Source organism: Moschus berezovskii, chromosome 4, assembly GCF_049115385.1.
Source record: "Moschus berezovskii isolate FMDL1 chromosome 4, NW_MosBer_1.0, whole genome shotgun sequence".
NCBI classification, from domain to species: Eukaryota; Metazoa; Chordata; class Mammalia; order Artiodactyla; family Moschidae; genus Moschus; species Moschus berezovskii.
In genome coordinates this window covers 123,375,049-123,387,316 of record NC_142463.1, presented here as the reverse complement: position 1 = coordinate 123,387,316, position 12,268 = coordinate 123,375,049, and the positions used below count along the sequence as shown (strand labels likewise).

General features: G+C 41.4%; 1 pseudogene; it reads left to right on the top strand.

Annotated features, from left to right (window-relative positions):
- The first annotated feature begins 2,263 nt into the window (after positions 1–2,263).
- On the top strand, positions 2,264–10,667 carry LOC148778252 (elongation factor 1-alpha 1-like; annotated as a pseudogene).
- Positions 10,668–12,268: the final 1,601 nt, after the last annotated feature.

Genomic DNA, 12,268 nt, shown 5'->3' with positions numbered 1-12,268 from the left:
AGAATTTCATCAGAAGTAAAATATGATCCAAGCAGTTCATTTGACCATAGAATTGGGGAGTATCTCCCTTTTAAAAATTTGATTTTTATCACTTGTTGGTTTTAGGCTATGTGCTTATTTTTGTACTTGAATTTCTTTGTTAGTACAATTGACCCTTGAACAACAGGGTTTGAATTGCATAGGTCTACTTATATGCAAGTGCTTCCCTGGTGGCTCAGTCGGTAAAGGTCTGCCTGCGATGCGGGAGAGTCAGGTTCGATCCCTCAGTCAGGATGGTCCTCTGGAGAAGGAAATGGCAACCCACTCTAGTATTCTTGCCTGGAGAATTCCATGGACAGAGGAACTTGGTGGGCTACAGTCCATGGAGTCACAAAGAATCGGACACAACTGAGTGACTAACACCGTATATGCAGATTTTTTTTTCAATAAGTATATGGGAAAATTTTTTTGAGATCTGCAATGATTTGAAAAACTCGCAAATTGTGTAGCCTAGAAATATCAAAAAAGTTTAAGATAATGATAACTATATCATGAATATATAAAATATATGTATGTAACAATCTATTTTACCACTATCATAAAATATACACAAATATATTATAAAAAATAAAATTTATCAAAGCTTATGCTCACAAACAGACCATACATGGTGCCATACCCAGTAAAGGGAAATGTAAACATGTGTAAAGAAATAGTATTAAACCATAACTGCATAAAATTAACTGTGGTACATACTGTACAAACGTGTATAATCCCATAGCAACTTCCTCTTGCTATTGTGATAAGCTCAAGTGTCACGAGTGTCCACTGTGCTGTGTGATGCTAATCAGCTAATCAAAAATTGTGTGAGCAGATTCTCTCTCCAGGCAAATTGCATGTTACACTAAAAAGAGATCTCATGATTCTTGTGTATTTTCCATTGTGTTTAGTGCAATACCGTAGACCTTGAACAACACCACAGGACCCACACGAACTATCACTAATGATGCTGGAAGTGTCCCCAAGAAGCAGACATAACAAGACATGACATTACAAGAAAAAGTTGGATGGCTTGATATGTATAGTAAATTGAGGTCTGCAGCTGCCCACCATTCCAAGATAATGAATCCAGCATAAGGACCATTGTAAAAAAAAGAGAAAATTCATGAAACCATTGCTGCAGCTACTCCAGCAGTCTAAAAAACCTTGCATGCATGCGTGCTAAGTCACTTCAGTTGTGTGCGACTCTGCAACCCATGGACTGTAGCCCACCAGGCTCCTCTGTCCATGGGATTCTCCAGGCAAGAATACTGGAGTGTGTTGCTATTCTCTTCTCCAGGGGATCTTCCTAACCCAGGGATTGAACCCACGTCCCTTACATCTTCTGCATTGGCAGTTGGATTCCTTACCACCTGGGAAGGTCTTAAAAACCTTGCACTCTTTGCAAAACACCTTTTAATCTAGTATCAGTAGTACAGCTTTTATGTGTTACAGAATTGCTTTAAGAAAGGCAGGCATGCTCTGGGAGACAGTGAAGGACAGGGGAAGCCATGTGCTGCAGTCCGTGGGTTCTCAAAGAGTCAGACACGACTTAGCGACTGAACAATAACAACAAGGCATACCTATAGACTTTAACGTGATTCAAGAAAAAATGAGGTCATTATATAACTTAAAGTGAAAGGAAGATGAAGGATCTAAATCTGGAGAATTTAAAACCAACAAAGTATGATTTGATAATTTTAGAAAGAGGCTTGGCTTAAAAATCATCCAGATAATAGGAGAAGCACCTTCCTCTGACCAAGAGAAAACAGGCGAGTTACCAGATTCCATGAAGAAAATCATTGAGGAAGGAAATCTGCCTGAACATGTTTTTAGTGCAGATAGAAGTAACCTAATCTGGAAAAATAAATTCTATCAAGGACATTTATTATTAAGTAAGAGAATTGAGCACCAGAATTCAAGGCAGGAAGGCATAGGCTAACCCTATTGTTGTGTTTAAATGCAGTTGGTTTATGATCAGGACTGCCCTTCTCTATTAAGCTGCTAACTCCCCAGCCTTGAAGGGAAGAGATAAACACTAGCTGCCAGGCTTTTAGTTGCATAAGAAGGCCTGGACAGTGAGAACCCTTTTCCTATATTGGTTCCTTCAGTGCTTTGTCCCCAAAATCAGGAAATACCTTGCCAGAAAGGGACTGTCTTTTAAAATTCTTTTGATATTGGACAATGCTCCTGGCCACCTCAAACCCCATGATTTCAACCCAAGACATCTAAGTGTTTTATGGAAATGATTGTCAATGCTATGGAAGAGAACCCCAATAGAGAGAACATCATCAAAGTCTGCGAGGATTACACCATTGAAGATGCTATTGTTGGCACAGAAAACGCCATGAAAGCCATCGAGTCTGAAACAATAAATCACTGTGAAGATTGTGTCCAGATATTGTACGTGACTTCACAGGATTTACAATAGATCCTATCAAGGAAGTCATGAAAGAGATCGTGGATACACGGAAAGAAAAAAAGGAGGTGGGCAGTGAAGGTTTCCAAGATAAGGATCTTGGAGAAAATTAAAAGCTAACAGACTCCACACCAGAGGAATGAAAAGGACTGGCATACCATATATTGACAAAAACATGTTTAGAGAAATGAAAAACCAAAGAACTCAGAAATTACAATGTATTTCCACAAACACTGAATGTGCCTGTCTCTCCAGGCTCCACTTCCATCTCCTTCAGCTCTTCTGCCTCTCCCATCTCCTCTGCCTCACCCTCCTTCTCAGCCCGCTCAGTGTGAAGAGGAAGAGAATGAAGATCTTTACGATGATCCATTTCACCTTAATGAATAGTAAATAATCACTGTGCCCTAATATTAATGGGTTTTTCTGTTGTATATGTGTGTGAGTATTGTCGTGTGAAAATCTAAAAACTGCACAGCAAGAACTGTATGAGAAGTTTCTGTGTCATCATCATCACTGCCTAGGTATTTATCATATACATTTTGTGTAAGACTTGTACTGAAGTGGGTAGCCTATCCTTACATAAGGTAAGTGATATTTACAGTAATGAAAAATTAATGTGTTAGTTTTCTAATTTTGTTTTAAAAAAATTATATTACCATGTAGTATGCCTCTCTCTCTCATAATTGGAGAAACTGCCTACAAGCCTATCATCAGAGGTGAGTGAGTTTTTAAACAATGTAACAATGTTTACAATGCAGTGCTATGAATTTGACTGTAATATTGGATGCCATAAAGATTTTCTAGTGATTTATTCATTAATTTATAGGCGAGGCTACTATGAAGAAACTGTAAACATTATACTGTTGTTGTTCAGTCACTAAGTTGTGTCTGACCTTTTTGATCCCATAGGCTATAGTGCACCAGACTTCTCTGTTCTCCACTATCTCCCAGAGTTTGCTCAAATTCATGTCCATTGAGTCAGTGATGATATCCAACCATCTCATCCTCTGTTGCCCCCTTCTCATGCTCTCAGTCTTTCCCAGCATCAGGGTCATTTCCCATGAGTCAGCTCTTTGGATCAGGTGGCCAAAGTACTGGAGCTTCAGCTTCAGCAACAGTCCTTCCTGACCCAGGGATCGAACCCAGGTCTTCTGCATTGCAGGCAAACTCTTTACCGTCTGAGCCCCCAGGGCCCTATATAATATGTATGACATACAAAAATATGTGTTAATTGACGGTTTACATTATCAGGAAGGCTTTCAGTCAATAGTTGGCCATTGGTAGTTAAGTTTTTAGGGAGTTGATGGTTATATGCAGATTTTTGATTGCACAGGAATGAAACCCCTACTCCCACTGTTGTTCAAGGGTCAACTGGAAGTGGATATACCTGTCTTTGCCAGTGGTAGGAAAGGGCCAAACTATATTGCAGGGTGGTGTGTACCATTAGCCCTTTAAAAATATTACACAAAGGAAGTGTCTTTTGTATTAACCAGCTTAAAACAAGTTACACTGTGGTAACAACATAAAATTTCAGTGGCTCACAACAACAAGAGGCTATTTCTTGCTCATATAACATGCCATCTCAGGTAGGCTCAGTCTTCCTCCACATCTTCCTCATTCTGGAATCCAAGCTGAAGATCAACTTATAATAAGGAAGAAATTTTACATTCTATTACAAGTTAATCACAAGGGATATTGCCTATAAGCTTAAATTATACATAACTTCCCATTTCTGGGAACTTTTGCCTTCCAGGTAATGAGCATTAAGCTAAAATACCTTTGTTTAGCTCACAGGAAACTTCCTGACGAGTCCCACCTGTGAGTGTCTGCAGGAGGGAAGAAATCTGGAGGCTGACCGGAACCAGGAAATGTTTGTATCTGGAGGCTGACCGGAACCAGGAAATGTTTGTCTTTACTCTCTCTCCTTTTAGTATAAACAAAGCCTGAGTTCTAACTGAGCCAAGATAGTTCTTTGGGGGCATGAGTCTATCATCTTCTTGGTCTGCTGACTTTCTGAATAAAATCCTTATTCCTTGGCCCAGCAAATGATCTCTCAATATATCAGCTTGTCACGTGGTAAGCAGTACAAGCTTGGACTTGATCAACAAGTTTAGCCACAGCCAACCAGGAGCCTTGCTACTTCTGGCTGGCTGCCTTCATTGGGAGATTTTCAAGTTAGGTCCTAGCAGGTGCTAGGATCCCTTGTTTTGAGGATCTTCTCTTCAAGATTCTCCAAAGCTGCACCCAGCTGCCCCAGTGACTGGCAGTTGGAGCAAAGAATCAACATTTTAGAACTGATAAGCTCTATAAAATAGGGTAAGTTGCTCCAGTGTGTACAGCTGGAAACTTCATTTCCTCTCCATTCAGGGCTCTTTCTCTGGAATAAGCCAATTTGTTTTCTATTTGAATGGGGTACCCTGATGGAGAGAGGAAGGAATTGTTGTATTTTTACCTGATTTATGAATTGGCTCATTCATTTCTTTGGATGTTAGCATTTGTGTGTAACATTTGTGTTTTGTCTTGAATTTGTCTTTAACAATGGGGAATATTTCAACTATTCCTAAAGTCCTGTGAGGTGCATTTTGAATACGTGATCTGATTACAGATATGAATCCGTGAGTGAGAGGAAGGTGATGTTTTATTGTGATAATGTGTGGCCACAGCATCTGTTACGATCTCCACAAAGGGCTTAGCAGGGTTCTCTCAGGACCCTGTCCACCAAGTACTGCCACCTTGCTGTGTTAATTAGGTCACTTTCAGTGTCATTGGGGTGTGTAAAACCAAGACCAAACTTGAGGGTTAGCTTAGGATTTTGTTTGTCCTTTGAGTTGTTTGTTTCATTTTGTTTGGTACTGATTCTCCATTTACAGCCAAATCAGTTTTCGAATATTTAAAACTTTTAGTGATGTCAAATGAAGGAAAGAGAACAGAGAAAAACAAACAAAAAAGACAAACATTTCACAACTACTTGCTTCTTGGTTTTCACTAGAGATTAAGGTTTAAACATGAAGATATAAGAGATACCCCACAACCAAGGTAAGAGAAACCCAAGTAAGATGGTAGGTGTTGCGAGAGGGCATCAGAGGGCAGACACACTGAAATCATAATCACAGAAAACTAGTCAATCTGATCACATGGACCACAGCCTTGTCTAACTCAATGAAACTAAGCCATGCCATGTGGGCTCACCCAAGACGGGTGGGTCATGGTGGAGAGGTCTGACAGAATGTGGTCCACTGGAGAAGGGAATGGCAAACCACTTCAGTATTCTTGCCTTGAGAACCCCTTGAACAGTATGAAAAGACAGAATGATAGGATACTGAATGAGGAACTCCCCAGGTTAGTAGGTGCCCAGTATACTGCTGGAGATCAGTGGAGAAATAACTCCAGAAAGAATGAAGCGATGGAGCCAAAGCAAAAACAACACCCAGTTGTGGATGTGACTGGTGATAGAAGCAAGGTCTGATGCTGTAAAGACCAATATTACATAGGAACTGGAATGTTGGGTCCATGAATCAAGGCAAATTGGAAGTGGTCAAACAGGAGATGGCAAGAGTGAGCATCGACGTTCTAGGAATCAGTGAACTGAAATGGACTGGAATGGGTGAATTTAACTCAGATGACCATTATATCTACTACTGTGGGCAGGAATCCCTTAGAAGAAATGGAGTAGCCATCATGGTCAACAAAAGAGTCTGAAATGTGGTACTTGGATGCAATCTCAAAAACGACAGAATGATCTCTGTTCATTTCCAAGGCAAACCATTCAATATCACAGTAGTCCAAGCCTATGCCCCAACCAGTAACGCTGAAGAAGCTAAAGTTGAACAGTTCTATGATGACCTACAAGACCTTTTAGAACTAACACCCAAAAAAGATGTCCTTTTCATTATAGGGGACTGGAATGCAAAAGTAGAAAGTCAAGAAACACCTGGAGTAACAGGCAAATTTGGCCTTGGAGCATGAAATGAAGCAGGGCAAAAGCTAACAGAGTTTTGCCAAGAGAACGCACTGGTCATAGCAAACACCCTTTTCCAACAACACAAGAGAAGACTCTACACATGGACATCATCTGATGGTCAACATTGAAATCAGATTGATTATATTCTCTGCAGCCAAAGATGGAGAAGCTCTATACAGTTAGCAAAAACAAGACCCGGAGCTGACTGTGGCTCAGATCATGAACTCCTTACTGCCAAATTCAGACTTAAATTGAAGAAAGTAGGAAAAACAACTAGACCATTCAGATATGACCTAAATAAAATCTCTTATGATTATACAGTGGAAGTGAGAAATAGATTTAAGGGACTAGATCTGATAGATAGAGTGCCTGATGAACTATGGACGGAGGTTTGTGACATTGTACAGGAGACAGGGATCAAGACCATCCCCATGGAAAAGAAATGCAAAAAAGCAGAATGGCTCTCTGGGGAAGCCTTACAAATAGCTGAGAAAAGAAGATAAATGAAAAGCAAAGGAGAAAAGGAAAGATATAAGCATCTGAATGCAGAATTCCAAAGAAGAACAAAGAGAGATAAGAAAGCCTTCCTCAGCGATCAGTGCAAAGAAATAGAGGAAAACAACAGAATAGGAAAGACTAGAGATCTCTTCAAGAAAATTCGAGATACCAAGGGAATATTTCATGCAAAGATGGGCTTGATAAAGGACAGAAATTGTATGGACCTAATAGAAGCAGAAGATATTAAGAAGAGGTGGCAAGAATATACAGAAGAACTGTACAAAAAAGATCTTCATGACCAAGATAATCACGATGGCATGATCACTCACCTAGAACCAGACATCTTAGAATGTGAAGTCAAGTGGGCCTTAGAAAGCATCACTACAAACAAAGCTAATGGAGGTGATGGAGTTCCAGTTGAGCTATTTCAAATCCTGAAAGACGATGCTGTGAAAGTGCTGCTCCAAAATCACTGCGGATGCTGATTGCAGCCATGAAATTAAAAGACGCCTATTCCTTGGAAGGAAAGTTATAACCAATCTAGACAACATATTAAAAAGCAGAGACATTACTTTGCCAGCAAAAGTCCATCTAGTCAAGGCTATGGTTTTTCCAGTAGTCATGTATGGATGTGAGAGTTGGACTGTGAAGAAAGCTGATCACTGAAGAATTGATGCTTTTGAACTGTGGTTTTGGAGAAGACTCTTGAGAGTCCCTTGGACTGCAAGGAGATCCAACCAGTCCATTCTAAAGGAGATCAATCCTGGGTGTTCATTGGAAGGACTGATGCTAAAGCTGAAACTCCAATACTTTGGCCACCTCATGTGAAGAGTTGACTCTGTGGAAAAGACTCTGATGCTGGGAGGGATTGCGGGCAGGAGGAGAAGGGGATGACAGAGAATGAGATGGCTGGATGGCATCACTGACTCGATAGACATGAGTTTGAGTGAACTCCGGGAGTTGGTGATGGACAGGGAGGCCTGGCGTGCTGTGATTCATGGGGTCGCAAAGAGTCGGACAGGACTGAGTGACTGAACTGAACAGAGCTGAACTCAGTATACAGAGACATAGGTTGTGTCCTCAGCAAAGAAGGTATGAGGAATGAAAATGCATATTGTTAAAGGGAAAAAGGTGACATAGTCAGCAGTCACTTAATATGATGGAACATAATTAAGAAAACAAATGTTGGGAATTTCCTGGGACTCCAGTGGTTAAGAATCACCTTCCAATGCAGGGGATGCAATTTCGATCCCTGGCAGGGAGCTAAGATCCCATGCACCTCAGGGGAACGAAGATTCCCCCAGGGCTTGCGGGAACCGAGATCCCACATGCCAGATGCAACTAAGCCTTTGAGCCAGCCCTTCTCCCTTGATAACTGTATTTCTTTGTTTAAGTGATCTGTATTTGCATTGAGATCTTCTTATTATTACTGACTAAAACTCGATATTTTGACAGACTTCCCCAAAATAAAATTTTGGGTAACATTCATTTGACCTCTAGCTAAGTTTGAAGTTTTCTAAAGACTCCTGGAACACCTCAAATTATTTGTTTTCTCTCCATCTCAGAGAGAGGAGCACTAAACTAACTGGACTTATTCAGTGTGTTGAATTAATGTGGGAAGAATTATTAAATAAGTGAAAATAAAACCTCTGGATCATATCAGATGGGTGAACATTGATGTACACATTTTGGACATTATATGGAGCTCCTAAAATCTGGTATGGGCTTCCTTGATAGCTCAGCTGGCAAAAAATCCACCTGCAATGCAGGGGACTCAAGTTTGATTCCTGGGTCAGGAAGATCCTCTGGAGAATGGATAGGCTACCCACTCCAGTATTCTTGGGCTTCCGTGGAGGCTCAGATGGTAAAGAATCAGCCTGCAATTTGAGAGACCTGGGTTGAGAAGATCCCCTGGAGGAGGACATGGCAACCCACTCTAGTACTCTTACCTGGAGAATTCTGTGGACAAAGGAGCCCGGAAGGCTACAGTCCACAGGGTCACAAGGATTTGGACACAAATGAGTGACTTAACTTTCACAAAATCTAGTATACCCTGGTAAATGATACCAGTAATAATTTTAGGAATTATCTTAAATTGTATGTCACAGTAGTAACCAAGTTTCTTTACAATCTCAATTGGTTGATGCCAAAGCAAAATGGTTAGAGATGATCAATTGCTATTTATGGTTTTACAGTGGCTGTTGAATGACTCTGTAGCTATTCTGTGAAGAAGTGGGGAGGAATGATGATATCCCTTATGTGCAAGCGCTTGTGCTCTTATCAATACATCAGGGAAAACAAGGAGGGGAATGGAAAGAGGGCAAGGATGTGCTGAGTCAAACCTTAATTCCTTCCAGCTGAGCTAGGTGTCCCAGCTGCACTGGCTATTATGCCAATGTATCCATTCCTTCCTCTACCTTCCATTCTTTCCCACCGTCCTTTCTTTTTGATTCCTGACTCCAGGAATCAGGACTTCCCTTCTTTCTAGGGACCAATAAGAAAATCCTGTTAGTTCCTGGACCACAGGAACTTGGCCTGGTATCACCAACTAAGAATCAGTGGAGTATTCGGTCTGGGACAGGAGCCACTCCCAGGGCAGGGCAATTTCAATTGCTGTTATCTCACATAGGGGGATACGTGCAAATAGCCAGCTGGGTTTCTATTGTAATTGAAAGGATCATAACCCTCCTTTATAGGGATAATTCTCTACAGCTGAAGCCCACTTGGCTATACCCACAGATTAACCAAACTGGGACCCCAATGAGGGAGGTAAGCCCTTTTAGAACAGTACTTATTCATGCATCTTGACAGGATTTTGAAAAGGAGAACCAAAGCAAAAGTGAATGAGACTCAAGAAATCTGGCAAAAAACCTCCAAAACCCCAAACTCACAAATGAAAACCCCAGAAAAAAGAGACAGCACTTCCCCCTGCTCCGAGGTCTACTATAAGGTAAGTTCAGAAGTGTGTGCTCATAGCACCCTGGGGAAGGCCAAAAACACAAGGCCAATACAGGTTCCATTAAAAAGGGACACTGTGACATCCAACCCAAAGTAATATCATGTGAGGCGAGAGAATCACCTCTCCCACAGATTGACTTGTTAGGATACCAGCCAGTGCATTCCTTGCGCCTGCCCTTCCAGGATGACTACAGAATTGGCAGTATTAGTCCTGTCTTTGCAGGGCAATTGGAGACTGGTATTCCCAAACTTAACTTGGTGGTCACCTTTGCTCCAGTCAACATTACAACTGAGGTAAAGTCTGTTGAAATGCACCATGAATCTTTAAAGTAAAGCCCTTTCTGGGGACAATATGGGGCTTCAACGTCAAGCACATGTCTGTCAAAGATGTTGATCATGGCAATGCAGCTGGTGATAGCAAAAATGACCCCCAGTGGAAGTGGCTGTTTCACAGCTCAAGGAGTTACCTTGAATCATCCAGGCCAAGTCATTGCTGGATGTGCACCTCTGCTGGATTTTCACAGAACTCACGTTGCTTGCAAGTCAGCTGGGATGAGGTGTAGATAGATCATTCCTCCAGGAAAATATCTGGAAGATGGCCTCAAATTATTGAAATCTGCTAATGCTGCCATTGTTGACATGGTTCCTAGCAAAACTTTGTGTGTTGAGAGCTTCTCCGACTATCCTCTTCTGGGCCATTTTGGTGCTCACAACAGGAAAGACAATTGCTGTGGGTGTCATCAAAGCAGTGGACAAGAAGGCAGAGGGAGCTGGCAAGGTCACCAAGTCTTCCCACAAAGCTCAGAAAGCTAAATGAATGTTATCCCCAATACCAGCCACCCCAATCTTAATCAGTGGAGGAAGAATGGTGTCAGAACTGTTTGTCTCAGTTGTCTCAGTTGGCCATTTAACTTATAGTAAAAGGCTGGTTCGGAGAAGGCAATGGCAAGCCACTCCAGTACTCTTGCCTAGAAAATCCCATGGATGGAGCAGCCTGGTAGGCTGCAGTCCGTGGGGTCGCTAAGGGTCGGACACGACTGAGTGACTTCACTTTCAGTTTTCACTTTCACACATTGGAGAAGGAAATGGCAACCCACTCGAGTGTTCTTGCTTGGAGAATCCCAGGGACGGGGGAGCCTGGTGGCCTTCCATCTATGGGGTCACACAGAGTCGGACACGACTGAAGTGACTTAGCAGCAGCAAAAGGCTGGTTAATGATAACGATGCATCATAAAACCTTCAGAAGGAAAGGAGAATGTTTTGTTGACCATTTGTTTTATATGTGACAGTTTTAAGCTATTAGTTTTAAAATAAGTAGCTTCTAATTAGTTACAACCCTTTATCTCCTGATACAGATTACGGCATTAGAACTACATTCATCCTGGAGACTAAAATCAACAGGAGAAATCGATAAAATTAATATTAATTTAAGGATAAGGCCTTGCCAGTTGCCCTGCTATAGATCAGTGGTTCCCAGAAGCTGGCTTAAATTAAGGCCCTTTAAAATATTGTATGGTAGGCCATTCTAGGTGTCCATCCAGGTGAGAAAATCTATAAATGCCCTAAAAGACCTAGAAGTTGCCAATTATGTTAAAACTTTGGGCACTATACCAACCTCTGTTCATGAGCTTGCCTCCAACAGATCTGCCTCTTCAGCCAAAGTAGATGGTAATTTCATTGTAGCTGGAGAAGGATCAACCACTTTGTTTAATTTTGTACACATAAGGAATTTAGTATATGTATTGAAACTGGAACCAAAACCTCAAGTTCAATTACAAATTAGACAGCAAAGTGCTGAGAGGTTTCATCAGGTTCAAATAGTGGTAGATAATAAAGAACTGACTAAAGAGTCTAAGGAATATTCATCACCAGAGAACTCTTCATGCCTTTCCCCACACGATTGTAGAATGGACACTGACAGTGGGGAATTGTAATAGGGAAGAATCTTTGTATTCTAGTACACGTTAATCACTAAGGGATATTGCCTGTAACAACCCATCTCTGGGAACCCTGCCTCCCAGGTAATGAGCATTAAGCTAAAATACCTTTGTTTAGCTCACAGGAAACATCCTGACCAGTCTCATTGTGAATGACTGCAGGGAGGAAGAAACTAACACGTCCCTCCTGGACGCTGACTGGAACCAGGAAATGTTTGACTTGACTCCCCATTTTAGTATAAAAGAAGCCTGAGTTCTAACCTGGTAAGATGGTTCTTGGAGACACAAGTCCACCGTCTTCTTGGTCTGTTGGCTTTCTGAATAAAGTCACTATTCCTTGCCACAACGACTCGTCTCAACTTACTGGCCCATCATGTGGCAAGCAGTACAGCTTGGCCTTGGTAACAAATCCAGATCTTTGGATGATTCTGGCCTCAGGGTAGAGGTAAATGAAAAATGAGACTCACAAAATGACTC